The sequence below is a fragment of the Scyliorhinus canicula genome, chromosome 18 (genome assembly GCF_902713615.1).
Source record: "Scyliorhinus canicula chromosome 18, sScyCan1.1, whole genome shotgun sequence".
NCBI classification, from domain to species: Eukaryota; Metazoa; Chordata; class Chondrichthyes; order Carcharhiniformes; family Scyliorhinidae; genus Scyliorhinus; species Scyliorhinus canicula.
In genome coordinates this window covers 64,275,782-64,283,662 of record NC_052163.1, presented here as the reverse complement: position 1 = coordinate 64,283,662, position 7,881 = coordinate 64,275,782, and positions in this window count along the sequence as shown.

The following is a 7,881-nucleotide window of genomic DNA, read 5'->3' as shown; positions in this document are numbered from 1 at the left end:
CTGCTTTTCCGTGGGTGCGGGCGGTTACTGTGGGGCTTGCCAGATCAAGGCCTAATAAATATTGAATACCCTTCATGGGCCGTCCGGTCATGAGAGTGTGGGGGGTGAAACCTGTGGAACTAGAAACGGTGTTCCGAATAAACATGAGAGCAAATGGGAGGACTGTGTCCCACGTGGTATTGTTCTGTTGCTCCATCTTCCTAATGGTCCCTTTTAAAGTTCGATTCATTCTCTCGACAATGCCACTGGATTGGGGGTGATATGCTATCTGGAATTTCTGCCTGATCCCAAAAATTGTTAAAACGATTTGCCAACAACATGACTCTGCCGTTGAAGTGGGAACCTTGGTCTGACTCAATGCTGTGGGGGAGACCCTAGCGTGTGAATATCTGTTAGGTCAAAATCTCAGCGGTGGCCTTTGCTGTGTTTGTCCGTGAGGGAAATGCTTCTACCCATTTAGTAAAGGTATTGATTACAACCAGCACGTACTTGAAACCGTTTCTGCAAGGGGGAAGGGGGCCAATGTAATCGATTTGCAAATTTGTCCAAGGGCCATTCACAGGTCGGGTGTGATGTAATTGTCCTTTCTTTGAGTAACGTTCAGGATTGTTCTGAGCACAGATAAGGCAATTCACTACATAATGGGTTACATCGCTTTTTAAATCGGGCCACCAAGACAAAGGTCTTAAATGGGCAATGGTATTGTCTACCACCTGATGTCCGTGTCCATCATGAAATTGGTAAATGAGCTGGTTTCTGTCCTTGGTGGGGACCATATAAATTCTGCTTTTTAAAAACTATGCGGCCCTGTACAGTCAGTGCGTCCTTCCATTTATCATAGGGGGCTGGGAAGTTGCCGTCTAAAACCTGTTTGAGGGTGTCGTCTGCTTTTTGGGCTTGGGATAGATCCTCAATATTGGTCTGGGAAACCTGAACTGAGGGTATCGGTTCGCCTTCGGGTGACCATGGCGTGATCCTGTCTTGGCTGAGGCGTCAGCCTTTACATTACCGGGTGGGGAGGAGCGATGATGGCATCTTACTTTAATGATACCGTACGTGCGATCTGAGGCTGTCTTGAGAATGTGCTTCAACAATGGGGCAGAGGGTAGGGGTTTTCCATCGGCTGAAACAAAACCTCGAGATTCCCAGAAAGGCAGGAATTCTGTTAAGCTGTTGCACACATACAGGCTGTCCGAGTGTATGTTTGTGGGGGTTGGAAAAGAGTCGGGGTGCTGAATTACATAGGCTATGGATGCGGGTTCTGCTGCTTGTAAACGTAGGTGATTGAGCAATTTTAAAGAGCTCTCTTCTAGTGGGCGTCCCTGCCCGTCTGCCACGTAAATTCCACAATCAGTAATTCTAACTCCATTTTCGATTGTGGACGAACCGTCTTCATAAATTTTTAAAGCATTCCCTGTGGCTCGGGAATCCTGTGTCTTACTGCCTGCTCATTGGTGTACTGACTTTGGGATAAAGGGTCCTGTGTGGTGTTGGGCTGCTGTGATCTGGCACTCATGTGGGGTTCCTGCACATTGGAGATTATCGGCCAGAAATGTTTGTGTTTTATCGTAATGTCCCTGCCTTGTAACAGTAGTGTCCGGTGAGCTGCTATGATTTGGTTGACTGAACCGTCCTTTAATCTATAATCTAGTAATAGTTGCATGGGGGTGTGCTCGGTCAACATCGTTACTGGGTTGAGGCCTGTGACATACGCAAAGTACTGTACTTCCCAAAAGACTGGCAGCAAGTGCCATCCAACACTGTGAAGTACTTTGCCTGTACTCCCTGTTTGAGCATTGTCGCGGGGCTCGTGGCAACAGTGGGGCTGCTAAAGGGGTTACCTTCTTATGTTCTCGATAGTCGATCATTGGTCGCCATGAACCATCGGGCTTTATTACGGGCCAAATTGGGGCATTATTTGTGGACGCTAAGGATTGAATAACTCCTTGGTCTAACAGACTGTTAATAACCTCCGAAATCTCACCATCGGCTTGCTGTGGGAAACCGTATCGCTTTTGCGGCTTTGGATCGGGACCTGAAATCTTTACCGTACCTGGGAACTTCCCACAGTCGTGTTTGTGTTGTGCGAACAAAGTTTTGTGTTTTATGAGGACCTCTAATCGTCTGGTCTGCACTAATTGTTTGCGGATTAAACCAATAATCCCTACTGAGCAAATCCTGTTTTCATAATCCCCTGTGAGCGTAGCGGGAGCCCTAGGTATTTTGGCCATTTGCCAGACACATTTGTTTACTGGGTCAAATGAAAGGTTATGGGAGCTCATAAAATCAATGCCTAAAATGTGCTCTACTGTTTGGGGTAAGTCAACTAAAATGACAGGGTGTCTGGTGCTAATGTTTCCTCTCTGAATGGGTACGGGAACTGTGATATATCCTTGCTGTATGTGGCCGGTAATACCACTCAGGGTGATGGTGTCTGTGGTGGGCCGTTTGTCCTGTTGAAACATGGGGGAAGAGTTTAAAGTGGTGCGGGATCCTCCTGTGTCCCAAAGGAAATCGACTGTATGTCCCCGGACTTTGCCTGTAACTACTGGTCTGCCTGATTGTTCCAGCGTGTGTCACAGATCCACATTGGGGAGTCCGAACACCGTCAATCTGTGGAATTAAACGGTAAGTCGTCTGAACCGGCGCTAACGTTATGCATGGGCCTAAAATTGTTCCCAGATGGGGGGTTCGGTTGTTGGTATCGATGCTGGTTCGAGGGGGTTTTGGCGGCAATCGCAGGTGTAATGTCCCATGTGGCCACAATTGTAGCAACCTTGTGGTGCCTGTGCTCAAGGGGTGCTGTCCCTTGTGTCTACCCTCGTGTATCAATGCTGGGTTCTGGCTAGTCCTAACCAGTTGCATGTTTGCTTCTACCTCGTCCTACCCTGTCTGTCGTTGTAGGGCTTGTTCCCATGCTCTGGTAACTCATTTCAATTCCCAAACTTCATTGTGTGTGTGGTCTGCGGGATCCTGGTTTACACAAGCCTTTTGACCTGCATCTGTGGCATGCGAGACTAAGGTGCGGGACCATTTAGTGGTGTCCTCCTCATTTAGGTGTGCGCGGTTAAATTGTCCATAGACTGCCATGAAATGAATCCATAGGCGACCAGCAAATGCGGTTGGATGTTCTCCCTTCTTTTGCCTGCAGTGATTTAAACCCTCGACTGGATCTCCTTTGTTATACCCGATGGCATCTAATATGGCTGTTTTCATTTCCTGTAGGGTTCCTCCTGCTACATTTTGGGTTTCGGGCAAAGCTGACCTTATGGACTGGCTAAGGCTCATAACTATTAGCTTTACTTCCTCTTTCTCGTCTCGGCTGTACATAACGTTTTATTGGCGCACCTCCTCAAAGAAGCTGTGCGGGTCTGCGGTGGGGTCGAATGGACTAATTTTTGTGCAAGCTTCTCTTAATTAGGTTATGGATAGTGGGGTGGTGTAAATGGTATCAGGCTCCTCCTGATCCGATGACGTGCGTTGTGTGGTAACCGGATTCATGGTGATCGAATTGTGAGTGGGGGTGTGTGTTGCCTGTACAGTCGGTGCTGCGGGTGCTTTTCTTTTTGGGGCGTGGGGGGCTCGATTTTGGTTTCCTGTGTCCTCTACGTATCTTCAGCCGCTTTTGTTTAACTTGCAGCACGGTAGCATGGTGGTTAGCATAAATGCTTCACAGTTCCAGGGTCCCAGGTTCGGTTCCCGGCTGGGTCACTGTCTGTGCGGAGTCTGCACGTCCTCCCCGTGTGTGCGTGGGTTTCCTCCGGGTGCTCCTGTTTCCTCCCACAGTCCAAAGATGTGCGGGTTAGGTGGATTGACCATGAGAAATTGCCCGTAGTGTCCTTAAAAGTAAGGTTAAGGGGGGGGGGGGGGGTTGTTGGGTTACAGGTATAGGGTGGATATGTGGGTTTGAGTAGGGTGATCATTGCTCGGCACAACATCGAGGGCCGAAGGGCCTGTTATGTGCTGTACTGTTCTATGTTCTATGTTCTATGTTCTTGCCAATCGGGAGCATCTTCCTCATCTAAACCCTGCCCGAAAGTGTTCCTGAAGCCATTCTGTACTGAGAGTAGTGACTGTAACTTTTCTATCTTCTGTCGGCATTTGGCATGGTCAACGGTACTCTGCCTCAGTTCCTTAGTGGAGCTGTGGAGCGCTCTCAAAACTGCTTTTAAATCTGCACATTTACTAGTTAGCTGGGTGACCTGTTGTTATGTTTCCTCTCTTACCAGGACTGCGCGCTGTGTATCTTGGTCGGCTTTATCATACTGGGTCTGGAAGCTACTAAGGTGAACTAGACAAGATTGATGTGCACGTTTTACATCAGCCATTTCCTTATCCTTAGCTGCTAACTGTTTCCCTCATTCTTTTCTTCCTTCTCAATTAACTGCCTACGGAGCGTCTTCACGACCTCATCTGCCAAACAGCACACTATTGCCATCGGCTTTTTGACTTTCCCTACATTTTTCTTGTGGTCCTCACTTAGGTTCTCCCACCAAGTCTGTCCTATCTTTCCTGGACCTGACTCATCATTTGCGCAAAAATTCGACCAAAGGGGCCATCCTTAACCTTTAAGTATTTCCTTCACTCTTCCTCCCATATGGGGCATTGCTCTGTTCTGTTGGTCGCTGCGACCTCAGGTTCCTGTGGATTCATCAATCTTTCCATCGCTTTAGTGGTCATTACTTCTCTTATCTCTTTTTCTATTTTTAATGTGGGACAGGGGAATAAGGTGGCGATTTACATACACAAGAGTTATCTCAACATGTGAACACAATATCTACTACGAGTTAAACTACACCTGTTAACTACAATAACCTATACTTAACAGGGTGACCGGCACTGTGCAAATGGATAAGGCCTTTATCTGGATTTCACTTGGCTGGTTCAAAGAAAGTGGCTCTGTCTCTCCTGGGCTCATCCTTCAGGTAGTGATTGTTGGTCTTGAACTTGGCTGGCTGTTCGTGCTGCATTTGGTTGGCACAGGCCTGATCCAAAACCTTGGACCCAATAGTTCGACAAGGCTCTGATCACTGTCTTCGATTTCGGTCAATGAAAGAGTAGGTGCCTTGGTAGCTGGGCGGGTCCTCAGCGGTCATTGACCTTGGCAGTTGTGCTTTCTGAGTAAAGGGAGTGGCGCCGATCAGTCTGTGGCTGTATCGGTTGCTTGATTGGAGTTCTATTGTCCTGGGGAAATGGGCCATTGAAATGCAAATGAGCGGGAGTTTCGATCAGGCCTGGTTATCTGTGTTTCAGATACACATAGGCTCTGTATCTGTCTGAGTCCTGGGCTGGCCATAATTCCCATGGTGCTTTTCAGGTGGCCATCTACAGCCATGATCAGGAAGTGAGTGAGCCTATGTAGGCAGCTTCATGTAAGGGCACCAGCTTTGGGGCGTTGAGAACGGCACCTCTGCCATTCCCGCCGGCACGATACTCCACCAGCCCTGTGTTGGTGCGACTCTGAGAGTCTGGGGGTAATGGAAGAGGCATGTGGGAGCAGAGGGAGCAACGGTTTGGTCTCCAATTTGTAATAATCACCGGTTTTCCCAGGAAGGATGGATGGGGAGTTCCGGAGATGGCAGAGAGCAGGGATTGAGAGGATGGAGGATATGTTTATAGAGGAGAGCTTTCCTCACTTAAGGGAGCTGGAGGAGAAATTTGGATTGGCGCGGGGAAACAAATTCAGGTACCTGCAGGTGCGGGACTTCCTACGCTCCGACTACCAAGGGGGTTACAGGGCAGGGTAGTTTCCAGAGGGTGGGTGGGAGAAGGGAGAGTGTCTGACATTTACAAGGAATTTATGGGGTCAGAGGAGATGCTGACTGGGGAGCTGAAGTGCAAGTGGGAAGAGGAGTGGGGAGGAGAGATAGTGGATGGTCTATGGGCGGACGTGTTGAGTTGAGTCAACGCGTCCACAACATGTGCCAGGCTTAGCCTTATACAATTCAAGGTCATTCACAGGCTCACATGACAGTGCTCCGGATGAGTAGGCTTTTTGGGGTAGAAGATAGGTGTGCAAAGTGCGCGGGAGGGTCAGCGAACCATGTCCACATGTTCTGAACATGTCCGAAGCTTAGGGGATTCTAGCAGGGGTTTGCAGATGTCATGTGCACGGTGTTAAAAACAAGGGTGGCACCGAGTCCAGAGGTGGTGATTTTCGGGGTGTTGGGAGACCCGGAAATCCAGGAGGAGAAAGAGGCAGACGTTCTGGCCTTTGCTTCCCTGGGAGCCCGGAGACAGAAATTATTAGCATGGAGGGACTCAAAGGCCCCGAAGTCAGAGACCTGGCTATTGGACATGACTAGCTTTCTCTGGAGAAAATCAAGTTCACCTTGAGTGTGTCAATTTTAGGGTTCGCCCGGAGGTGGCAACCGTTCGTCGACTTGTTTGAGGAAAATTAATCGTCAGCAGAAGGTGGGGGGGGGGTTAGTTTAGCTTGGAGTAGAGGGTTAATAAGGGTGAGACCTGTAAGGAAGGGAGATGGCGTTTGCACTATGTTTATAGATTCATGTATATTGTTTATTTTGTTGTCGCTGTAAAACCAAAAAATACCTCAATAAAATGTTCATTAAAAAAAAGATATTTCATTGCCACTTTGCTGAATGTGATTGCAAGAATACTTGTTCACATTAAAGCTTTGGAATCCATGGAGACAAACTGCATGCCTTTCTGTTTTCACTCTTCAACTTCCTTTCTGCAGGAAGATTTTTAGATCAGTTTTCTGGGCTCATTGGAGATCAGTGCACATTGTGAATCCTTCCCCTCCATCAAAGTGTTATTGCAGCCAAGGTTCTCCAGTGGGCGTTCTTGTTGCTGGCAGTCTGGGTTCAGACGTGGAGATAATTTAACACATTTATTGAACTATTTACAATAATTTACAATTCTCCGACTCGGGTTCCCCACTACTGTTAATCCTTCTATAGCTACTCAGACTGACAAACCAGTCTGCTACAATCCATATGGTGGGTGTGATATTGAATCAACCCTGTGTCTGTACTCACTGAGTGTCTGCACTGGAAAGAGGAAAATCATGTGTGCTGTGTCCTTTATATATGGGTTGGTGTAATGCCCCCCTGTGGTAGTGTCACCTCTGTGTGTATCGTGAATGCCCATTGGTCGTGTCCTATCTTAATGACCTATTGGTTGAGTGTCTGTGTGTCATGTCTCTGGTGCTCTCTCTAGTGTCTAGCTAGTCTACGTGTATTTACATTAACCCCTTGTGTATCTACACCACAGAATGCATTGGAGAGATTATATGGATTATATGGATTTGTGCATTAACATAACAGGGCCGTGTCAGGTTCAAAGTCAAGGGGTCTTTTGCACCCACAGAGGTCAATACTGGGCAGCACAGTAGCATAGTGGTTACCACAGTTGCTTCACAGCTCCAGGGTCCCAGGTTTGATTCCCGGATTGGGTCACTGTCTGTGGAGTTTGCACTTTTTCTTTGTGTTTGGGTGAGATTCCTCCAGGTGCTCCGGTTTCCTCCCATAGTCCAAAGATGTGCAGGTTAGATAGATTGGCCATGATAAATTGCCCTTAGTATCCAAAAAAGGTTGGATGGGGTCACTGGGTTACTTGGATAGGGTGGAGGCATAGGGTGGAGGTGCTGTTTCCAAGGGCTGGTGCAGACTTGATGGGCCGAATGGCCTCCTTCTGCACTGTAAATTCTATGAATAGGATAATATCCATCAAGGGACAGGACAAGTAGAGATTTGCTTAGACACACACACAGGAAGCATTCATAACACAATCACATAAATACAATAAAGTATCACATCCAGACACTTACTTTCCTAATCTTGCATAATAGTCTTTGTGTATTAATACACATTGTCACCCCATCACTGTACTGCACATAAACAATGTATTTGTAAAATA